At 47.3% G+C, this 22,836-nt stretch overlaps 1 long non-coding RNA gene across 1 annotated transcript in view; it reads right to left on the reverse strand.

Moving 5' to 3' along the window:
• LOC119953327 overlaps window positions 1-22,836 on the reverse strand; it is a 50,790-nt gene that overhangs the window by 25,145 nt on the left and 2,809 nt on the right. The window contains exon 2 of the long non-coding RNA XR_005457996.1: window positions 17,799-17,958. This is a non-coding gene — a long non-coding RNA (uncharacterized LOC119953327). The remainder of the gene's footprint in view (window positions 1-17,798; window positions 17,959-22,836) is intronic.

The following is a 22,836-nucleotide window of genomic DNA, read 5'->3' on the forward strand; positions in this document are numbered from 1 at the left end:
ATTCACCTTAAGGGGGGTCAATGGAAGGGTTTGCCCGGAGATAGAAACTTTGATTGACCTCTTCCAGGACAATTAACTCAGCAGGGGGAGTGAGTGGTGGGTTTTTAGGCATAACAAGGAAAAATGGAGGCAGAGAGTCTGGGGGGGATATGGTCGGGAGGGCGGGTTGCGGTTATTGGCTATGTATTGAGTTATGCTGTGTTCTCCTGTTTGTTATTTGTTGGTTATCTTTTTTATCTTGGTTGTGGTTTTATTTGATGTTTATTTTTAATGCCTTAATAAAAATATTCAATTTTAAAAATTTTTCCTAAGAGATTAAGTGATTGGAAGGATTTAATTGTTAGCAACTACTATGCTTTAAAAAATTTATTGAAGATCACAATAGTCACTTAGAACTTTAATTTTATTTTGGCCGGGATTCTCCGCTCGGTTGTCTAAGTGCTCAAGTCAACGGTGAATTGGGACTGGTCTCCGTTGGCGCTAGGAGCGAAGGAATTCTTTTTGCAAATCGGGTTTTCCACGTCATTCCATGCCACGCTGGGATTCACACTGCAACTGAAAGGGACAGGACCCAATCTCTCCGACCTCCATTAACCACTGCAGTCCCCACACTACAGGCAGGGTACCACCCCACCCTAAGCGCTGGAAAGACTGCCCTTGCTCTGCCCCCTCCAGCCCACCAAAGCCCCCCCCATTGTGACCGGTTTGTCGCCTGGCCCAATTTTGTCCCGCTGCGGGATTCCACATCTTAGCGGCAGGGAATGGGGAATCCCAGCCTCCATCTCGCCGTGGCACACTGGCTCCCATATCCTCCATGAATCTATCCCCCCCACTCAACCTCTTGACCCTTTATAACCCCCACATCAAATTGCTGCCAACTCATGACTCCTATCCACCATCTTTTGCCCTTACACGTTCGCTGCCAACCCACCCCGTCTCCACCACAGGCAGACCTCAGCTGCCTCTGTAAAACACAGATGTGCAAACTACTGCCCTCTCCCGTCTCTCTCCCCCCCCCCCCCCCCCCCCCCCCCCCCCCAATGGCAAATGCCGAATTTGGGGGTAGGACTTCTGGAATCAGAGCTCCAACTTAGCTGGGTTGCAAAGCCCTTCTGGCTATACAAAAAGTCAGGCCTCAAATTTTGCATACTGGAACTTCCACTATGTGACAGGTTACCGTGGCGCTGCATCAACACCAAAGCTGATAGTTACTGATTGATCCTTCGCCAACTCACAAGCGTGAGTGGTCAGTGGAGCACTAAAGGCAATGGTGTTACATTACAAAGTATTCACCATTAAATAATTGGCCCAGGAACAACAATTAGTCTTCAAATCATAGTCTTCACCATAGGAAGTGGCCTTTGGGCCCATCACACTTGTGCTCGCTCATTACTTACAGCTATCCTCCTTCCCTTTTCCAATATCGGTACAAAAGCCACTTATCCACTTCTCTTCAAAGCTATTGTGGATTCTGCTGCCCCCAATAGGCTATTACCTGTCCCTAAAATGCTTTTTAAAAAGCAAAGTGAAATTTGTCTAACCTTCCTCCTCATTCAATTTTTAAACTTCTTCAATTACCAACTTGTCAGCAACTGAAAATAAGCTCCCCCCTCCCCCCCCCCCACTATCTAAACTTCTCAATGTTGACTATCTCAACTATACTATCAGCCTTCTCTGTACTTGTTTTTCAAAGGAAGCAAACCATCATGGAAAATAAACAAATCAGAGGGGACAGGTCAACAGTAATGTGGGTAAACTGCAGAGCAACAATTATTTATGTCCAGCAAAGGTCATTGCTCTTACAAACTAAACACAGAGGGGGAGGGAAAGAGGAGGACAATTGACTGACACACTTTAGCACCAGAGAGTGGTAAGCATCAAGGGAGTTTTATCCTGGGGTAGGAGGAAAGCAACAAAAAGGAAATGTTGATTGAAAGCAAAAAAAACCCCACGGTCGTCAATTCTTGAAGGCGATTACACAGGAGAAAACCCTAGCCTGAACAGACAAATAATTAACACAGTGGCTGCAGAAATTGAGAAGGCATTAGAATAGAATATACAGTGCAGAAGGAGGCCATTTGGCCCATCGAGTCTGCACCAACCCACTTAAGCCCTCACTTCCACCCGATCCCCCTAACCCAATAACCCCACCTAACCTTTTTGGACACGAAGGGCAATTTAGCATGGCCAATCCACGTAACCTGCTATATATCTTTGGACTGTGGAAGGAAACCGGGGCACCCGGAGGAAACTCACGCAGGCACGGGGAGAACATGCAGATTCTGCATAGACAGTGACCCAGCCAGGAATCGAACCTGGGACCCTGGAGCTGTGAAGCCATAGTGCTAATCACTATGCTACCGTGCTGCCTGTTTAACTGGAGAGCCGTCTTACAGGCTTGGACTGGAGATAAAAATGGAACAGTGGTTTTGTACACCAACTTATATAAATAATAATAATAATGAACCAAATGCTCCAGCCCCTCCCATGTTCTTTACCAGGTTGAGGTCTCATGGTGCAGTAGGTGGAGTCCTTGCCTCAAAAGCTCCAGTTTGAAGTGCCACTCAAGGACCAAAGAAGGTGCACTCACAACCTGGCCACACAAATGGGTATCAATCTGAAAATCCTTCCAACAGACGGCAATGGCAGGGCACAAGTATGGGAGAGATTCCCGGTCTGCCGCAAGATGTAACGAAAATGAGAGTCTCTACCATCACCAGCCATAACTTCACACAACAACATTTGGCTAGATGGCTGGTGTAGATCAGATTGGTGCCAACAACATGGGCTTCGAACCCCCATTCCAGCTGGGGTAGATTGAGGACCTGCCTCTTACTCCTACCAGTGGAGAAAACGGTACTGGAGGTCAAACCTGCCTTCAGGCAGAGAAACTTCCTCCCCTTCTTTACCATCATCACATAACATTGACTTGAAAATATTTCAATTCAGCACTATATTCAGAATTTTAAAAAGACTGGCGGAAATTGTATCTTCCAGGTTTGCACAAGTGGGTGCGCTTTTAACAAAAACAGTAGAACCTTCAGTTAATATCACAGGAACAGTGGGTGGCACAGTGGTTAGCACTGCTGCCTCACAGCTCCAAGGACCCAGGTACAATTCAGGCCCCGGGTGACTGTGTGGAGTTTACATTTTCTCCCCGTATTTGGGGATTTCTTCCGGGTGCTCCGGTTTCCCCCCACAGTCCAAAGATGTGCAGTTTAGGTGGATTGGCCATGCTCAAATTGCCCCTTAGTGTCCAAAAGGTTTAGTGGGGTTACTGGGATATGGCGGGAGCCTGACCCTATGTAGGGTACCCTTTCAGAGGGTCAACGCAGACTCGATGGGCCGAGTGGCTTCCTTCTGCACTGTAGGGGTTCTATGATTCTGTAGGACTTGGGAACATCGGAATTAGGAGCAGAAGTAGGGCAGTCAGCCCTTCGAGCCTGCTCCGCCATTCAATCAGATCATGGCTGATCTCTTCCTGGTCTCAAATCTACCTCCCTACCAGTTCCCCATATCCCTTTTTAAAAAATCAGTAATAGATCTAGCTCCTTCTTTAAACCATTTAATGACTCAGATTCCACAAAGTTTCCTTTTGCAATAAATGCCAACATTCCATTTGCCTTTGTTTTATTACATACTGTACCTACATGCCAACTTTCTGCGATTCATGAACAAAGATACCCAGATCCCTTGGCCCAGAGTCATTTTGAATCTGCTTCCCATTTAGATAATAATTTGCCGTTCTATTTTTACAGCCAAAATGGATAACCTCACACTTATCTACATTAAACTCCATCTGCCACATTTTGGCCCAATCTCCTAGTCTATCTATATCCGCCTGCAAAGTATTTATCTCCTCGTCACTGCCTGCTTTCTCACCCATTTTAGTATCACCCGCAAATTTTGTGAATGCACATGTCCCTGCCTATATATCATTTAAAACAAATGAAATGAAATGAAATGAAATTCGCTTATTGTCACATGTAGGCTTCAAATGAAGTTACTGTGAAAAGCCCCTAGTCGCCACATTCCAGCGCCTGTTCGGGGCCGAATGGAGACAAAAGGCTGGTTTAATCCCACAGCAGGCCCAGTATGGGATACAGTTTGCTTGATATAAATTCAATAAATAGTACTTATTTTGAGTATGAATACATCAGGTTTTCACTCGCTGATAGAAGATGGTCAAAAGTAATCCAAAATTTGAAGTGTGGCAACAATTTGCATTAATTTTTTTCTTTTCTTTTTAAAAAAAAAAGAAAACAGGTACACAGCAGAGAGCACAATCACACAGCAGAGAGCACAATCACACAGCAGAGAGCACAGTTCATAGATCATAGAATTTAGTGCAGAAGGAGGCCATTCGGTCCATTGAGTCTGCACCGGCCCTTGGAAAGAGCATTCTACCTAAGCCCACACCTCCACCCTATCCCCACACCTCACCTAACTTTTTTTTTTGGACACGAAGGGCAATTTAGCATGGTCAATCCACCTAACCTGGACATCTTTGGTCTGTGGGAGGAAACTGGAGCACCCGGAGGAAACCCACGCAAACACGGGGAGAACGTGCAGACTCCACACAGACAGTGATCCAAACCGGGAATCGAACCAGAGACCCTGGAGCTGTGAAGCAACTGTGCTTATCACTGTGCTACCGTGCTGCCCACCACAATTTGCATCAATGCTCAGAAACTATGAATATTCATATTTAGATGAAAATGGCACAGGACTCAGTCCAGTTGCATTTTCTACTTCCTATTCTTGTATGCCCTCTGCTGGAATTTTAACGGTACTACAAAGCTTTCAAGGCAGTTTTTCTTTTAACAAAATAATCAATGTAGTTATTCAATTTAACTTACACCCTTCCTGTGTTTTATTCTTTCTTTTTAAAAATAAACTTAGAGGACTCAATTATTTTTTCTTCCCCCAATTGAGGGGCAATTTAATATGACCAATCCACCTAACCTGCACATCTTTGGGCTGTGGGGGTGAAACCAACGCAGACGGGGAGAATGTGCAAACTCCACACAGTGACCCAGGGCCGAGATTGAATCCGGGTCCTCAGCGCCGTAGGCAGCAATGCCTACTACTGCGCCACTGTACCCCCCTTCACCTGTGTGCGGGAGAAAAAAGAAAATAATTGGTAAAAGCCAAAAAAAGGGTTATCCTTATTCTTAAGTCAGTGAATGGCAAGGAGGGATGGTCAGATTCTCTCTCGTTGGAGATTGGCATTGCCTGCTCTTTGAATGGTGTGAATGATACTTCCCATTCTTCTGAATGTTATCCAAATCGTGCTGCAAGTGGTACTGACTGATTCATGTGTCCATTGGGCCTCACAAATCATCCAAATACAAGCCACAGCAAGGAAGGGTCACCATGCCATAAGACGTTTAGGTAGATTAAGTCCATAGGTATATGACCTGCATTATTGGAAGTCCAAGTAAAAAGGTGATAGCTCAGGAGTGTCCAAAACTGCCCTTTGTAGCTGTGATAATGCAGCAATTGAAAATCCCCACACGCCAGCAGAGTGCAGTACAAAAGTGGCTCATTTGATCATCGAAGTTACTTTTAAGCACAGCATCAGGATACTGAAGCAATGATGCAATTATTTAGAGCACAAAGGTATTCAAAATTATGTTGGGGGCAAAGCTGCAGCTAACAATGATGTTGGCAGCTGGTGGATAGTCGGAACAACTGCTATGGAGGCTAGCTGCAAAATAAGCAGGAGTTCTATTGATGAATAAACGGTCATGGACCGCAGCGACAGGGTGCTTAGAGTTGGGCGAGGTAAAAGGCATTGCCCCGTAAAACCTACTTTACAGCACTCGGTGACATGGCGAGCAAGGGCCACAAGTACGGCCACAACACAAAACCCTTCAATAGTGGATCAGCTGACAGCTGTGAAGGTGGATGAAAAGTTGCAGCAGGGCCTTGACCTGACTTTGCAACCAGGCAATGGCCCACCGAAACAGCGAGGCCGGCTGTGCACTTCCACTAGACGTTCCACTCTAAAAGACACCACGCAAAGAATCTTCTACAGATGATAACATTCATGTCGCTCTTTGGCGATCAGCTAACAGTGATGGGGGTCAGGATCCTGGCACTTGGGAGCTTCTAGTCAGAACCTGACACAAAGAAGCAAGTTAATAATTACTTGCTCCACTCTTAATCGAGGGAGAAAGGAGTTGTGGGGGGGTGTGGGGGAGGGGGGGGGGGGGGGGGAAGGAGAGAAGATGCTGTCTGTAACTGTGTCAGAGGACTCCTCTTTAAGATTAGCTCTACACACCCCATTGAGCGAAGAGGCGAGAAAAGGTACTCCAAAAACAACATAGCCTGCCTTACTCCAAACGTAGCTGGAAAATCACAGTCAGCCAACTGGATTGCCCACCAACAGTCAAAACTCACAAAGCCATCAAGTTAGGATCTTGGAATATCTGGTCATTACTGAGCAACTCAAGAGACCCGAGACATGAGTGACGTTAGTCCAAAAATTCAGACTCTTGGCCATTAATATAGTCACCCTCACTGAAATGCATGGAACAACTGAGGGACAAATCAAAACAACATGGAGGTGGCTCAATTTTTTTTCTTTCCTGGGATATGGGTGTCACTGGACAGGTCAGCATTTGTTGCCCATCCCTAATTGCCCTTAAACTGAGTGGCTTTCTTGGCCATTTCAGAGGGCAATTAAGAGTCAACCACGTTGCTGTGGATCTGGAGTCACACGTAGGCCAGACCAGATAAGGATGGCAGATTTCCTTCCCTAAAGGGACATTAGTGAACCAGATGGGTTTTTACAACAACCGATGATAGTCATCATGGTCACCATTACTGCGACTAGCTGTCGATTTATTAATTGGTTTAAAGTCCCACCAGCTGCCATGGATTACTCATTTATTAACCCTACTCCACCGCCACCTGCTCCTTCTGGAAGGGGAAATCTTGAAGGCAAGTTACAGAATCGGCTTTATTATCAGAAACAAACCGATTCAAAATCATCACCGCCATTTTGGCATCAGAGATATTAGCAGGCAGGCCAGGCAAGGGAGGCCCATGGTTCCCCGGGTTCAGAGAAGAGGAATATGTTGATATGATGCACCGGTAAAGAGTTAGAGCAAAGATCAAGGGCGGGATTCAGCATCCTGGGGCACCCGGAACGCGTTCCCCCATGGGGCGGAGAATTGGGTTTCGGGGCAAAATTGGGATCGGCACAGGGGGGGGGGGGGTGAATGGATTCCACTCCGTATGCCACGCGGGAGCATGTAACTAAATGCAAATGGATCGTAATTACCTATTTGCATCTATTTAGCAGACCCGGCAGCCAATGCTCTGCTTTCCCATGATTCCTCAGTCCCCGTGGCTGGGACTCGTACGAGCGTGGTTCACTTGTGGTCCTGATGTGGTGGACAGCATGGTAGGCCAAGGTAGCAACAGTAGCCCCCTTGGCCCACCAAGAGGTCCACCTCAACAGGGCTATGAAGGTAGAGACCATCCGAGCCCATCTGATGCCCAACCCAACCCTCGCACCTCAGCCCTAAACAACCCACCCCACCCACATTGCACAGCAGCCTCCAACATATGCTCAATGTTTACAAACATTGGGGTTTCACCACTTAGGCCACTGAAGCATGAAGGAATAAGAATGGACAAAAGTTGCAGATGCGTTTTACGAGCTGTCAATCATAGACTACTACTCAAAAGCCATGAATGGCTTGCAGATAGTGGATCTGTGTCACCGCTGCTCTCCTTCGAGGAATGGATTCATGCAGCTGTAAGTAAGTATTACAGCTACAATGCTTCCCACATCCCCTGTCTGGACTGCTCTCTAGTTTTCAGGCAGGCGTCTCTTTTCTGATGGAGGGGGAGGGCTTCCTTTCGTCATAGGGCCCCTGTTTGGGGGGGTCCCCTATCAGAGGAGACCCTGGGGAGTCCCCCGATTGCAGGCATCCTTGAAGGGGGGGGGTGGTGGGTCACCCCGTACTTTGGGGGGGGGGGGGGGATACCCAGGGTGGCGGCTGTGGGACCTCACTATCAGGCCGCCAGCTCAAGATGGCGGCACAATACCGGGATTCCCTGGGAATCTCTCGTATTCCACCCCATGCATAAATTTGCATGGCATAGAATACTGAATTCCATATCGATTTACGATCGCAAGGGGATCGTAGAACTGTTGTAACCCAGCTCTGGTAGGAGAACATAGGGTGGCATTCTCCGATTTTGAGGCTATGTTCAGAGGAAGTGTCTAGTCTTATGATCAACCGTACCACATAAAGCCTGGCTTTACCTGCAGATACGGATGGAGAGTTGCCGGGTCTGTGGCCACGCATGTGCACGCCGGCGACTTGCAGCAGCCGCGCCATACAACATGGCGTCGGCCGCAAGTCATATAGTGCCTCCCGTAACCCCTCGCCATCCCCCGAGACCCTGCTGGAGCCCCCCTGGCCAGCGGAAGGTCTTCTCTCCTCTCTTTCTTCCCCCCCCCCCCCCCCAAATGTGGCGGCGCTGGACACAGTCCCCAGCCACCACCCGAGGTCCTAGAAAACTGTGAGCATACGTGTCCCACGTCGTCAGGAAGTCATCGCATCGGGGCGGAGCATCGGGGGAGGGCCTCAGGTGATGTCCTGAGGCCGTAACAATGGTGTGCGGCGTACTCAGCGATTATGTCCTTTGAGGGGGTGGAGCATCTGAAAAATGGCACCGCCCCCCCCATTTCGGCGTGAAAACGGATTCTCCGGCCAATCACCAAATGAGATTTCAGCGTCAGCAAACGGAGAATCCAGCCCATAGTCTCCCAAACGGAGAATCCAGCCTTAAGAACTCAGAACTAATAATGACCACATCCTGCCACTAGCAACTTTGTTCCCCTCGTCCCGGGCGTGCCACGCATTGATTATACTGAAGCCAGGTTGCAATGTTTCAGTCCCCTCCGAATACTCATTACCGTCCAAAGTGCAACCAGCAAAATAACTATGCTGAGAAAATTAAGCGGGGGCAAAAAATGTGTCCAATGGAGAGAGAAACGGTAATGTTTCAGGTTGGTAATCTCTCATCAAAACTGGGAAACGCGAAAGGGGGAAACGATGGGGGAAAAAGGACAAAAGGGAAGGCCTGTGATGGGATGGAAGTTAAGCAAGATTAAACGACAAAAAGAGTTGGCAGGGTAATGTCAAAGGAACTTATGACAAGTAAAGAAACAAAGGATGTGCCTTGAGAAGAGGTGTTATCATTGAAATGCAATTCTGGCCAGACCTACTGAGCATTTCCTGTTTTTATTTCAGATTTCCAGCTTACGCAGTATTTTGGATTTGGATTTTGTTTATTGTCAAGTGTACCGAGGTACAGTGAAAAGTATTTTTCTGCAAGCAGCTCAACAGATCATTAAGCACATGAAAAGAAAAGCAAACAAAAGAGAATACATAATAGGGCAACACAAGGTATTCAATGCAACTACATAAACACCGGCATCGGGCGAAGCATACAGTGGTGTAGTGTTAATCAGGTCATTCCATAAGAGGGTCGTTTACGAGTCTGGTAACAGTGGGGAAGAAGCTGTTTTTGAGTCTCGTTGTGCGTGTTCTCAGACTTTTGTATCTCCTGCCCGATGGAAGAAGTTGGAAGAGTGAGTAAGCCGGGTGGGAGGGGTCTTTGATTTTGTTGCCTGCCTTCCCCAGGCAGCAGGAGGTGTAGGTGGAGTCAATGGATGGGAGGCAGGTTTGTGTGATGGACTGGGCTGCGTTCACTACTCTCTGAAGTTTCTGGCGGTCTTGGGCAGAGCAGTTGCCAAATCAGGCTGTGATGCAGCCAGATAGGATGTTTTTCTAGGGTGCATCTGTAAACGTTGGTAAGAGTTAATGTGGACATGCAGAATTTCCTTAGTTTCCTGAGGAAGTATAGGCGCTGCTGTGCTTTCTTGGTGGTAGCACCGACGTGGGTGAACCAGGACAAATGTTTGGAGATGTGCACCCCTAGGAATTTGAAACTGCTAACCATCTCCACCTCGGCCCCGTTGATGCTGACAGGGATGTGTACAATACTTTGCTTTCTGAAGTCAATGACCAGCTCTTCAGTTTTGCTGGCATTGAGGGATAGATTGTTGTCACTGCACCACTCCACTAGGTTCTCAATCTCCCTCCTGTGTTCTGACTCGTCGTTATTCGAGATCCGGCCCACTATGGTCGTATTGTCAGCAAACCTGTAGATGGAGTTGGAACCAAATTTTGTCATGCAGTCGTGTGTGTACAGGGAGTATAGTAGGGAGCTAAGTATACAGCCTTGCGGGGCCCCGGTATTGAATACTATTGTGGAGAAGGTGTTGTTTATTCTTACTGATTGTGGTCTGTGGTTTAGAAAGTCGAGGATGCAGTTGCAGAGTGAGGAGCCAAGTCCTAGTTTTTGGAGCTTTGATAGGAGCTTGGCTGGGATTATGGTGTTGAAGGCGGAGCTGTAGTCAATAAATAGGAGTCTGATGTAGGAGTCCTTGTTGTCGAGATGCTCTAGGGATGAGAGTAGGGCCAGGGAAATGGCATCTGCTGTGGATCGGTTGCAGCAGTATGCGAATTGAAGTGGATCAAGGCGTTCTGGGAGTATGGAGGTGATGCGCTTCATTACCAACCTCTCTAAGCACTTCATTATGACTGAAGTCAGGGCCACTGGATGGCAGTCATTGAGGCACGTTGCCTGTTTTTTCTTTGGCACTGGTATGATGGTGGTCTTCTTGAAGCAGATAGGGACCTCGGAATGGAGTAGGGACAGCTTAAAGACTTCTGTGAACACATCTGCCAGCTGGTCCACGCAGGCTCTGAGTGCACGACCAGGGATCCTGTCCGGACCCGTCGCCTTCCAAGGGTTCCCTTTCAGGAAAGTCGATCTGACTTTGGAAGCTGTGATGGTGGGTATGGGTGTGTTATGGGCTGCTAGGGCACTCGACAGCGGATCGTTGGTTTCCTGCTCGAACTGAGCATAGAATGCATTGAGTTCATCGGGGAGGGGCGCGCTGCTGCTGGAGATACTGCTCGGCTTTGCTTTGTAGCTCGTTATGTTGTTTAGGGCTTGCCACAACCGCCGAGAGTCTGTGATGCTAGTCTGTGACTCTAGCTTGGTCTCGGATAGCTTTGCGGAGGTCATACCTGGATTTCTTGTATAGGTCAGGGTCGTCTGACTTGAACACCTCAGATCTGTCCTTCAGCAGGGAGCCAATCTCACGATTGAGCCATGGTTTCCGGTTGGGGAATGTACGTACTGCTTTCTTTGGCACGCAGTCGTCCACACATTGGCTGATGAAGTCTGTGATGGTGGTGGCATACTCATTTAAGTTGGTCGCTGAGTTCTGAAATATGGAAATACATCCAATGTCTCCAAGCAGTCACGTAGGAGCTCTTCTGTTTCCTCGGACCAGCACTGCACAACCTTCATAGCTGGATTCTCCCGCTTGAAATTCTGCTTGTATGCCAGGAGGAGGAGCACCGTCTTATAGTCTGATTTCCTAAAGTGCAGTCGGGGGCTGGAACGGTAGGCGCTCTTGATTTTTGAGTAGCAGTGGTCAAGGGTGTTGTCGTCCCTGGTGGGACAGGAGATGTGCTGGTGGAATTTTGGCAATACACTCTTGAGGTTGGCCTTGTTGAAGTCCCCGGCCATAATGAACAAGACTTCCGGGTGTTCTGTTTCGTAGTTATTTATAACTGTGTACAGTTCGTCCAGTGCTTTTTTTTGCTTTCCTATTTATTCAGTATTATTGACAGAAAATGTGTGCTCCAAGCCCCATGCCTCAGCAAGTGTTTATATCCTGTATTCTAACCTCTCTGACTAGGTGCTTAGAGTAGGAGGAGTGGATGCAGTGGTTGGTGTTGCTGGATACTGCAATATGGCTCTGTTCTTGAAGCCAAGTGGAAGAACGTGCAGGCACCCAAGGCTGCTGCATTAAGGGATTCCTTTTTCGCTAATGTCCCTATTGCTGGACAACATAACTGGATGGACAGCAATATCTGCAATGTAGTCCTTAAGAGTCTCCGGTAGCCATTCGCTCCAAATTGCCAATCTGACAGCTGCAAATTCCTCTAGGTGAATGCCAGATCACAGATGGTGCCAAGCATAGCAGACACCTGTCACGGGTTTACAGCTTAGAGAGTCTTCCTTTTGCTCATTCCCTTTGGGAGTGAATCACCCAGTGCACCTTCCTTCAATCCTTCAATCTCTGGAATGTTACCAAATGTGCTGTCAGGGCAGGGAAATGTTTGACACAAGCTCCTGGGAAATGTCCCAGTCCTCAGTCTGGCTGTAAGAGCGATAAGGTGATTTATGACGCACCCAGGTGATAATGTCAACAGGAACAAAATGACAAAAATCAGAAAAGGCTGCGATTCGCTCACCTGATTAACAAGTGTGGCAATCAACTGAGTTTGGGGGAGGACAATAATCAATAAAGATGAATAATAATCACATCTCCAAACTTTTCCTCGCCAATCCCCTCCATAGACGTACTGCTGAAAATCTCAGGGATATCTCCTCATTTTGGATCAAGTGGGCCACCCTGTGCTCCTCTGGTGGCTGTGGACTACCTGGCACTGCGGGTAAACTGTATCTAAGATGTTAACAATGACCCAAGCCCCCAAAGTAGCATTCCGGTGCGAAGATCATCTCCCACTGTAATAAAACTTTGAAAATGAAACTGGCTCTTTGGAAACTGCTTGTTGCAAGATTTTGCTACAGTCACCACTCAACCAGGCCTCAAATTTCTGTTGCAGGAAGGAGCATCATGAGGATGATGCAGTGAACATTTGTCTCAGAACGCAAGAGAGGCCAGAATGAGGAGATAAAAAGAATCGACAGGTAGACAAGATGTTGGCATATTTATCTTCACATTTCCACTTATGCCACTGAAGTGGTTATTCCAAGTCATGAGGAATCAAGGTGCTGCCATTCATTCAGTCCTCCTCTTCCAATCATTCACTTCGCATCTCCAATTTAAAAGTTGGATGGCTTCGGTTCCAGAGTGTTGCCCCACTTTGCTGCACCTTCAAATGTAAGATTTAAAATGGAATCTCCACAAAATGCAACAGCTGTTCCACTGTTCCCATATTTTCCCCAGGCAAAAGGCGTGCTTTCTGGCACTGCCACATTCCTTCTCAGTAAATGGTGAAATGGCAAGCTCAAAGACTATCCAGTTTAACAAATGCCTTGCTGGCAAGTCCCAGTGCACACTATCCATGCATAATAAAGGGAGAGTTTTGCTCGGATGCTGGCACTGAATGCATTGGTTGATTGTGATGGCAGACTGGGCCATAGTGCAAGAACAATGTTGCAAAGCAGGCGAGTAGATGTGCGGCTGATCCATAACTAACACTTCTATATTTAATCAAATGGGGAGCCTGCATTTCTGAACATGCGAACAGCAGACGGGGAATCCTAAACAAACCTATTTGTTATCTTATCCAAATGCTCATTCTTCATTTACGAACACAAACTGGGTGTTAATTATGTAACATCAGAGCTAAGTCTAGTCCCACCCAACTGTCACGTTCATGCCTGGACTCCAGTTTCACTAAACTTACATGAGGCATAGATCTGCCGAGTCACTTGTTTTTTCTTCAACGCTAGGCATAAATTAGCATAGCACAGGGCTAACAGTTAACTCTAACTCACAGTAAATTAGCAGAGATGCCCAAAGTATTCTTGGTTAACCTCACAGCAGGAAAACACCACTAGAATGTCCAGCAAATGACACCGACCCTGGCTTATTTTAAGAAATATAAAAAAACCACTGTATCAACAACGAAAGCAAACTTGGCCTAATACAAATCAGTGTCTGCAATGCTTACATTTTCTTTTTTTTTAATGAACATTTTATTGAGGTATTGTTTTGGCATTGTAACAGCAGCAATATAAACAATGTACACAAAAATATAAATATAGTGCAAATACCACCTCCCTTCCCCACTGGTCCCACCATTAATTAACCCCCTAATCTACGCTAACCTAACCAACACCCCCCCGCCCCCCGCCCCCCCCCCCCCCCCCCCCCCCTCCCCTCCCCTCTTCTGCTGACGATTAATTATCTGCAAAGAAGGCGATGAATGGTGACCCTAACAGTGACCCTCACATGGTGAACTTAATTTTCTGCAGGCAGAGAGAGCCAGCCATGTCCGATAGCCAGGTCTCTGACTTTGGGGGCCTAGAGTCCCTCCGTGCTAGTAATATCTGCCTCCGGGCTACCAGGGAAGCAAAGGCCAGAACATCTGCCTCTTTCTCCTCCTGGATTCCCGGATCCTGCGACACCCCCATAAATCGCCACCTCTGGACTCAATGCCACCCTTGTATTTAATACCTTGGACATGACGTCAGCAAACCCCTGCCAAAATCCCCTCAGTTTTGGACATGCCCAGAACACATGGACATGGTTCGCTGGTCCTCCCGCACATTTTTCGCACCTATCCTGCACCCCAAAGAATCTGCTCATCCGGGCCACTGTCATGCGAGCCCGGTGAACGACCTTGAATTGAATCAGGCTGAGTCTGGCACAAGTTGCGGTCGCGTTGACTCTACTCAATGCGTCTGCCCAAAGGCCCTCCTCCATCTCTCCCCCAGCTCCTCCCCCCACTTTTGCTTCAGCTCCTTAATCTGCGTCTCCTCTGATCCCATAAGCTCCTTATAAATGTTAGAAACGCTCCCCTCTCCTTTCCATCCTTTGGAAACTACCCTGTCCTGAATCCCCCTTAATGGCAGGAGTAGGAAGGTTGGTACCTGTCTACGTAGAAAGTCCCGCACCTGCAGGTATCGAAATTTGTTTCCCCCCCCCCTCCCCCCGCCAATGCAAACTTCTCCTCCAATGCCTTCATACTTGGAAAGCTCCGCTCTATGAACAAGTCCTCCATCCTCTCAATCCCCGCTCTCCGCCATATTCGGAACCCTCCATCCATCCTCCCCGGGGCAAACCGCTGATTATCGCAAATTGGGGACCAGACTGATGCTCCCCCTGCTCCCACATGTCTCCTCCATTGCCCCCAGACTCTCAAGGCCGCGGGGCTGATGGAGTATCGCGCCGGCGGGATCTGCAGAGGCGTGGTTACCAACGCCCCCAAAATTGTGCTCATGAAAGAGGCCACCTCCATGCGCACCCATGCCGATGCCCCCCCCAAACCCACTTCCTTATCATGGCTTTGTTAGCCGCCCAATAATAATTGCTAAAGTTCGGCAGTGCCAGCCCTTCCTCTCCCCGACTCCGCTCCAGCATTACCCTCCTCACTCGCGGGGACTTGCCCCCCCCCATACAAAGCCCGCTATAACTTTATTGACCCGCTTAAAAGAGGACCACGGAATGAAGATGGGGAGACATTGAAATACAAACAGGAATTTTGGGAGGACCGTCATCTTCACCATTTGGACTCTACCAGCTAGAGACAATGGGAGCGCATCTCATCTCCAGAAATCATCTTTCATCTGATCCACCAACCGGGCCAAGTTCAATTTATGTAGCTGGTCCCAATCCTGCACAACTTGGATACCTAGGTACCTGAAACTGTCCCCTACCAGTCTAAACGGCAGTTCCCCCAGTCGCCTCTCCTAACCCCTCACCTGGACCGAAAACATCTTGCTCTTCCCCATATTAAGCTTCTACCCTGAAAAACGGCCAAATTCCCCTAAAATTCCCCTGATTTCCCCTCAATTGGATCTGAAACATACAGAAGCAGGTCGTTCGTATACAGCGAGACTCTGTGCTCCACCCCCCCCCCCCCCCCCCCCCCCCAACCCCCACCCCCCCGGACCAGCTCCTTCCGGCCCCTTGAGGCCCTCAGAGCAATTGACAGCTGTGGTGATATGCATCACTGTAGATACACAAGGGGTTAATGTAAATACACGTAGACTAGCTAGACACTAGAGGGAGCACTAGAGACATGACACACGGACATTCAACCAATAGGTCAGTAAGATAGGACACGACCAATGGGCATTCACGACACACAGAGGTGACACTACCACAGGGGGCCTTTACACATACCCATAGAAAAGGACACAGCACACATGATCTTCCTCTTTCCAGTGGAGACTCTCTGAGTACACAGGGTTGATTTGAAACACATCACACCCACCACCTGGATTGTAGCAGACTGGTTCGTCAGTCTGAGTAGCTATAGCAGGATTAACAGGAGAGTCGAATCCAAGTAGGAGAATTGTTAACAGTTTAAATAAATGTGTTAAAGCTATCTCCAAGTCTGAGCCTTCCTTTGTCAAAGTGCACATCAAGGAAGCAGCTTATAAGAACATAAGAACTAGGAGCAGGAGTAGGCCATCTGGCCCCTCGAGCCTGCTCCACCATTCAATGAGGTCAAGAGCATAACAAAACACCAGCGGCTCCATAGCCAGCGCAAACAGCAGTGGGGAGAGGAGGCATCCTTGTCTCGTCCCCCCGGTGCAGTCTAAAATAGTCCAAAGTCGTCCTGTTCATCTGTACACTTGCCACAAGAGCCTGGTACAACAAACTGACCCAGTCAATAAAGCCCCTCCCAAATCCGAACAGCCCCAGAACCTCCCATAAATAACCTCATTCAACCCAGTCAAAAGCTGGGACCACTACCTCCACCTCCCTACTTTCCGGAGGCATCATGATCACGTTTAACAGCCTTCTTACATTGGCCACCTGCTGCCTGCCCTTAATGAACCCCGTCTGATCCTCCACAATGACATTTGGTACACAATCCTGGAGGACAACATTTTGGCCAGCAGTTTGGCATCTACGTTCAACGGGGAAATCGGCCTAGAAGACCCACACAGCTCTGGGTTCTTGTCCCGTTTCAGGATAAGCAAAATAGTGGCCTGTGACATTGTCTGGGGCAGAACCCCCCTTTCCCTTGCCTCATTAAACAATTTCATCAGCAGCGGTCCCAATATTACAGTGCAGAAGGAGGCCATTCGGCCCATCGAGTCTGCACCGGCTCTTGGAAAGAGCACCCTACCCAAGGTCAACACCTCCCCATCCCAATAACCCAGTAACCCCACCCAACACTAAGGGCAATTTTGGACACTAAGGGCAATTTATCATGGCCAATCCACCTAACCTGCACATCTTTGGACTGTGGGAGGAAATCGGAGCACCTGGAGGAAACCCACGCACACACGGGGAGGATGTGCAGACTCCGCACAGACAGTGACCCAAGCTGGAATCGAACCTGGGACCCTGGAGCTGTGAAGCCATTGTGCTATCCACAATGCTACCGTGCTGCCCTGAGAACCTTTTATAGAACTCCGCTGGGTACCCGTCTGGTAATGCTTACATTTTCTAATGGATGGAGTCTGCATATTCTCCCCGTGCCAACGTGGGTTTCACCCCCACAACACAAAGATGTGTTGGTTAGGTGGATTGGCCATGCTAAATTGCCCCATAATTGAAAAGAATACCTGAAGAAAACCTTCGAGAAGTTAAAAAGCGCTGAACTGTTTCTACTGATTTATAAATTGGTGACAAGGTGGTATAGATTGAGAATTATCTCTGGAAGAAACAATGGGGAAAGAGAGGAGAATTTTTCTCTCCTATATTGGGTCACATGAACATGTAATGTTTTAAGCACAAGTGACGATTATGGCAAGGTTAAATTTTCTTTTAAAAAGGTAATTGGATTAGTGTTTCAAAGAATAAAGGATGTAGAGGATCAGACACAATGGGTTAAATGGCCCAAAATGCTTGAAACTGCTCAATAACTGGACAAAATGGTTCTTCAACAACGTTGCAATTGGAAGCAGTTAAAACAAACAGAAGGACACTTGCATAGTTTAAAGGCTTGTTATAAATCCTGTTTAGTGTTTCATACCCTCCAGTGATTGGGTGGTGGCAACCACACCCTTTTCTGGCTCCATCCTGAGGAACATGTTTGTGCCAGGACTGGTTCTGGGCTCATATTAACACAATCCTCACATGGGGAAGATGCGACACTGGACTCCAGGGGAAACAAATTTACCTGGTGGCTCGGTCTAGAAAGGAAACAAAAAGTATTAGTGAAACAGTGCAAATAAGGAAACAAATCTGTAATGCTTAATTTATGTCAGTATTTCGCATGTGACATTGCAATTGGAGTCAAGACTAGATACAGTCTTCAAGTGAAGCAAGAATGGAGTGTGTGGAATTGTCAGACCAGGATCAACAAGCATAAATTAGCACATTTCAAGTCACACATATACACAACTTTGATTTTTACATTTTCATCATAAATTCCTACGTCTATGCTGGAAACGGTTTCTTTAAACGTATCAAGCTACAATTACACTCTCCTGTCTTCAACTGAAAGTAGATGGAATATTCGTGAGCAAGATAATTGGTGAGTAATTAACAGAGTCTAGGTAAAGATCAGCAACGATTTAATGAACAGGAGAACAGACTCAAGGGGTTGAATGGCCTTCTGTTATTCTTTCACTAGTCAGATCAAATCAAGCTTGTGTCAGGAGTTACAAAGTCTATAGAATTAACAGTGCAGAAGGAGGCCATTCGGCCCATCGAGTCTGCACCGGCTCTTGGAAAGAGCACCCTACCCAAGGTCAACACCTCCCCCTATCCCCATAACCCAGTAACCCCACCCAACACTAAGGGCAATTTTGGACACTAAGGGCAATTTATCATGGCCAATTCACCTAACCTGCACATCTTTGGACTGTGGGAGGAAACCGGAGCACCCGGAGGAAACCCACGCACACACAGGGAGGATGTGCAGACTCCGCACAGACAGTGACCCAAGCCGGAATCGAACCTGGGACCCTGGAGCTGTGAAGCGATTGTGCTATCCACAATGCTACTGTGCTCGCAGTTCTCGCAGTGCATCTTGTAGATGGTACACACGGCTGTTATTATGTGTTGGTAGTGGAGGGAGTGAATTTTTTTGGAGGGAGTGTCAATCAAGCGGGCTGCTTTGTCCTGGCTGGTTTTGAGCTTCACGAGTGCTGTTGGAGCTCCGCACAGACAGTGACCCAAGCCGGAATCGAACCTGGGAACCTGGAGCTGTGAAGCCATTGTGCTATCCACAATGCTACCGTGCTGCCCTTATTAGCAGAGAAGAAACATTGAAGAGATGCTACTCATTTGCTCAGAGTGGGCTACAGCGCAATCTCAATTATCTACCATCACAATGCAAATACTGGAAATTGTTAGCTAGTGACCTCAAAATAACAGCAGATTTCTGTTTTGAACTTGACAAGCAGTCCCAATTTCCACTGATTTCCCATTATGCACAATATCTCGAGAATGCTTACATGATATTGCAAATAATTGAGATTCTATTATACACTGAAACATGGAACACTGCCTGCAATGAGTCAGCTCACGCATATACGGAACATAAGAACACGAGAAGTAGGAGGAGTAGCGGACTACACGGCCTATCGAGCCTGCTCTGCCATTTAATACCAACATGGCTGATCTTGGGCTTAAACTCAGTATTCCCACCAACTCTCCATGTCCCTTAATTCCGTGACAGAGACTTAAATGAACCCAACAATGGAGAATCCACAAGCCTCTGGGGTAGCGCATTCCAAAGATTCACAACAGTTTTTGGGTGAAGAGATTTCTCCTCATTTCAGTCCCAAATGATTTGCTCCTCTTCCTGCAGCTGTGCTCCATTATTCTGTACCAATGGAAACAATCTCTCCGTGTTCACTCTATGAAGCCCCTTCAGAATTTTGATGGTTTTAATGAGATCGCCTCGCATTCTTCTAAATTCCAGAGAATATAAGCCCAATTTACTGAGCCTCTCATGGGACTGAGACCAATTTGGTGAACATTTGCTGTACCATCTCCAATGCAAGTACACCCTTTCTTACTTGTGGAGATCAAAACTGCAAACTATGTTCCTGATCTCCCGTGTCTGTGTGTGTTTCCTCCGGACGCTCCGGTTTGCTCCTGCACGTCCTTGTTCGGTGAATTGGACATTCTGAATTCTACCTCAGTGTACCCGAATGGGTGCCGGAGTGTGGCGACTAGGGGATTTTCACAGTAACTTAATTGCAGTGTTAATGTAAGCCTACTTGTGACACTAATAAAAATTATTTATTTATTATCTGATGCGGTCTCACCAAAACCCCTATGTGCCTTTTGGAAATCCTGGTTGACTACATCTACTGGTTCCCCTTTGTCAACCCTACTAGTTATAGAATATAGAACAATACAGCACAGAACAGGCCCTTCGACCCTCGATGTTGTGCCGAGCAATGATCACCCTACTCAAACCCACGTATCCACCCTATACCCGTAACCCAACCTTACTTTTTAGGACACTACGGGCAATTTAGCATGGCCAATCCACCTAACCCGCACATCTTTGGACTGTGGGAGGAAACCGGAGCACCCGGAGGAAACCCACGCACACACGGGGAGGACGTGCAGACTCCGCACAGACAGTGACCCAGCCGGGAATCGAACCTGGGACCCTGGAGCTGTGAAGCATTTATGCTAACCACCATGCTACCGTGCTGCCCCTACTGTGCTGCACCCTACCGTGCTGCCCCTAAGTTACATTTAAAAAAAACCCTAAAGGTTAGTCAAACAGGATTTTCCGTTAATAAAGCCATGTTGACTAATTGTGATCACACTATGCTTTTCTAAGTGTATTTTTCAGACTTCCTTAATAGTGGATTCCAGCATTTTCCCAACAATTGACACTTGGCTAACTGGCCTGTAAGTTCACTGCTTTCTCTTTCCCTCCTTTCGTAAAAAGCACTTGAACATTTGCCAACTTACAATCTGGTGGGACTATTTCTGAATCCAAGGACTTTTAGAAAATCATAGCCAGCACAGCTACTTGGTGGGATCCAATCCCCACCCGAGACAATTTTTCTGGCAGTGGAGGGGGCCACCATTGGTCGCTGGCAGGATCTTCCAGTTCCACCAATGTCTACAGGGAACCCGCCGCGCAGGTCACCCTCAGTGGGACCAGAAGATCCCACTAGCAGAAGGGCTGGATAATCCTACGCACCATATCTGCAGTTATCTCTTAGAACCCCACGTTGTAGGTCATCAGGTCTCAAGGGTTTGTTGGATTTTAGTCCCTTAAATTTCATACTGCTGGTATTAATTTCCCCAATTTCCTCACTTGTTTTAGTCCCGAGGTTATCATCTTTTGCTGGTCTGGAACTTGTATCTTTTAAGACAGACAAAATAATTGTTCAATGCCTCTGCCATTTACGTGTACCCCTCCAGTCTCTGTTTCTAAAGGGACCAGCTTTTGCTTTAGCCACTTATCTTTAATATGCCTATTAAAACTCTTACAATCTGTTCTTATATTTCTGCCTAATTTACATTCCATTTTATTCATTTTATCATATTCCTAGTGGCACTTCGCTGGTTTTGAAAACACTTCCAACCCTCAGTCTTGAGAGGCAGAATTTTCCGTTCACGTACCAAGTCCGTGCGGAGGTGCGAACAGGGAAAGTTTGTCTCTGTGGAGGCCACTGGGAATTCAGTGTGTCATGCAACATTGGCCTAATTAATTATGTATTGTGGTTTCCCGATGTTTTGCATGGCACGACAGGTGTCATAGAACAAAAGAACAAAGAAAAGTACAGCAGAGGAAACGGCCCTTCAGCCCTCCAAGCCTGTGCTGACCATGCTGCCCGTCTAAACTAAAATCTTCTACACTTCCTGGGTCCGTATCCCTCTATTCCCATTCTATTCATGTATTTGTCAAGATGCCCCTTAAATGTCATTATCGTCCCTGCTTCCACCACCTCCTCCGGCAGTGAGTTGCAGGCACCCTCTGTAAAAAAAACTTGCCTTGTACATCCCCTCTAAACCTTGCCCCTTGCACCTTAAACCTATGCCCCCTAGTAATTGACCCCTGTATGCTGGGAAAAAGCTTCTGATTATCCACTGTGTCTATGCCCCTCATAATTTTGTAGACCTCTATCAGGTCGCCCCTCAACCTCCGTCGTGCCAGTGAGAACAAACCGAGTTTATTCAACCACTCCTCATAGCTAACACCCTCCATACCAGGCAACATCCTGGTAAATCTCTTCTGCACCCTCTCTAAAGCCTCCACATCCTTCTGGTAGTGTGGCGACCAGAATTGAACACTATACTCCAAGTGTAGCCTAACTAAGGTTCTATACAGCTGCAACATGTCTTGCCAATTCTTATACTCAATGCCCCGGCCAATGAAGGCAAGCATGCCGTATGCCTTCTTGACTACCTTCTCCACCTGTGTTGCCCCTTTCAGTGACCTGTGGACCTGTACACCTAGATCTCTTGGACTGTCTATACTCGAGGGTTCTACCATTCACTGTATATTCCCTACCTGCATTAGACCTTCCAAAATGCATTACCTCACATTTGTCTGGATTAAACTCCATCTGCCATCTCTCCGCCCCAGTCTTCAAATGATCTGAATCCTGCTATATCCTCTGCCAGTCCTCATCGCTATCTGCAATTCCACCAACCTTTGTGTCGTCTGCAAACTTATTAATCAGACCAGTTACATTTTCGTCCAAATCATTTATATATACTACGAACAGCACTGATCCCTGCGGAACACCACTTGTCACAGCCCTCCAATCAGAAAAGCATCCTTCCATTGCTACTCTCTGCCTTCTATGACCTAGCCAATTCTGTATCCAACTTGCCAGCTCACCCCTGATACCATGTGACTTCACCTTTTGTACTAATCTGCTATGAGGGACCTTGTCAAAGGCCTTACTGAAGTCCATATAGACAACATCCACTGCCCTACCTGCATCAATCATCTTTGTGACCTCTTCAAGTCATAATACAAAGGCATTCACTCATCAGCTGTTGAAGATCGAAGATGGACATCCTGGAAGATCCTAACGTCAGAAGATCCACGCCATAAATGCTCCACCCACCCATTGCTG

Source organism: Scyliorhinus canicula, chromosome 18, assembly GCF_902713615.1.
Source record: "Scyliorhinus canicula chromosome 18, sScyCan1.1, whole genome shotgun sequence".
Classification (NCBI taxonomy): domain Eukaryota; kingdom Metazoa; phylum Chordata; class Chondrichthyes; order Carcharhiniformes; family Scyliorhinidae; genus Scyliorhinus; species Scyliorhinus canicula.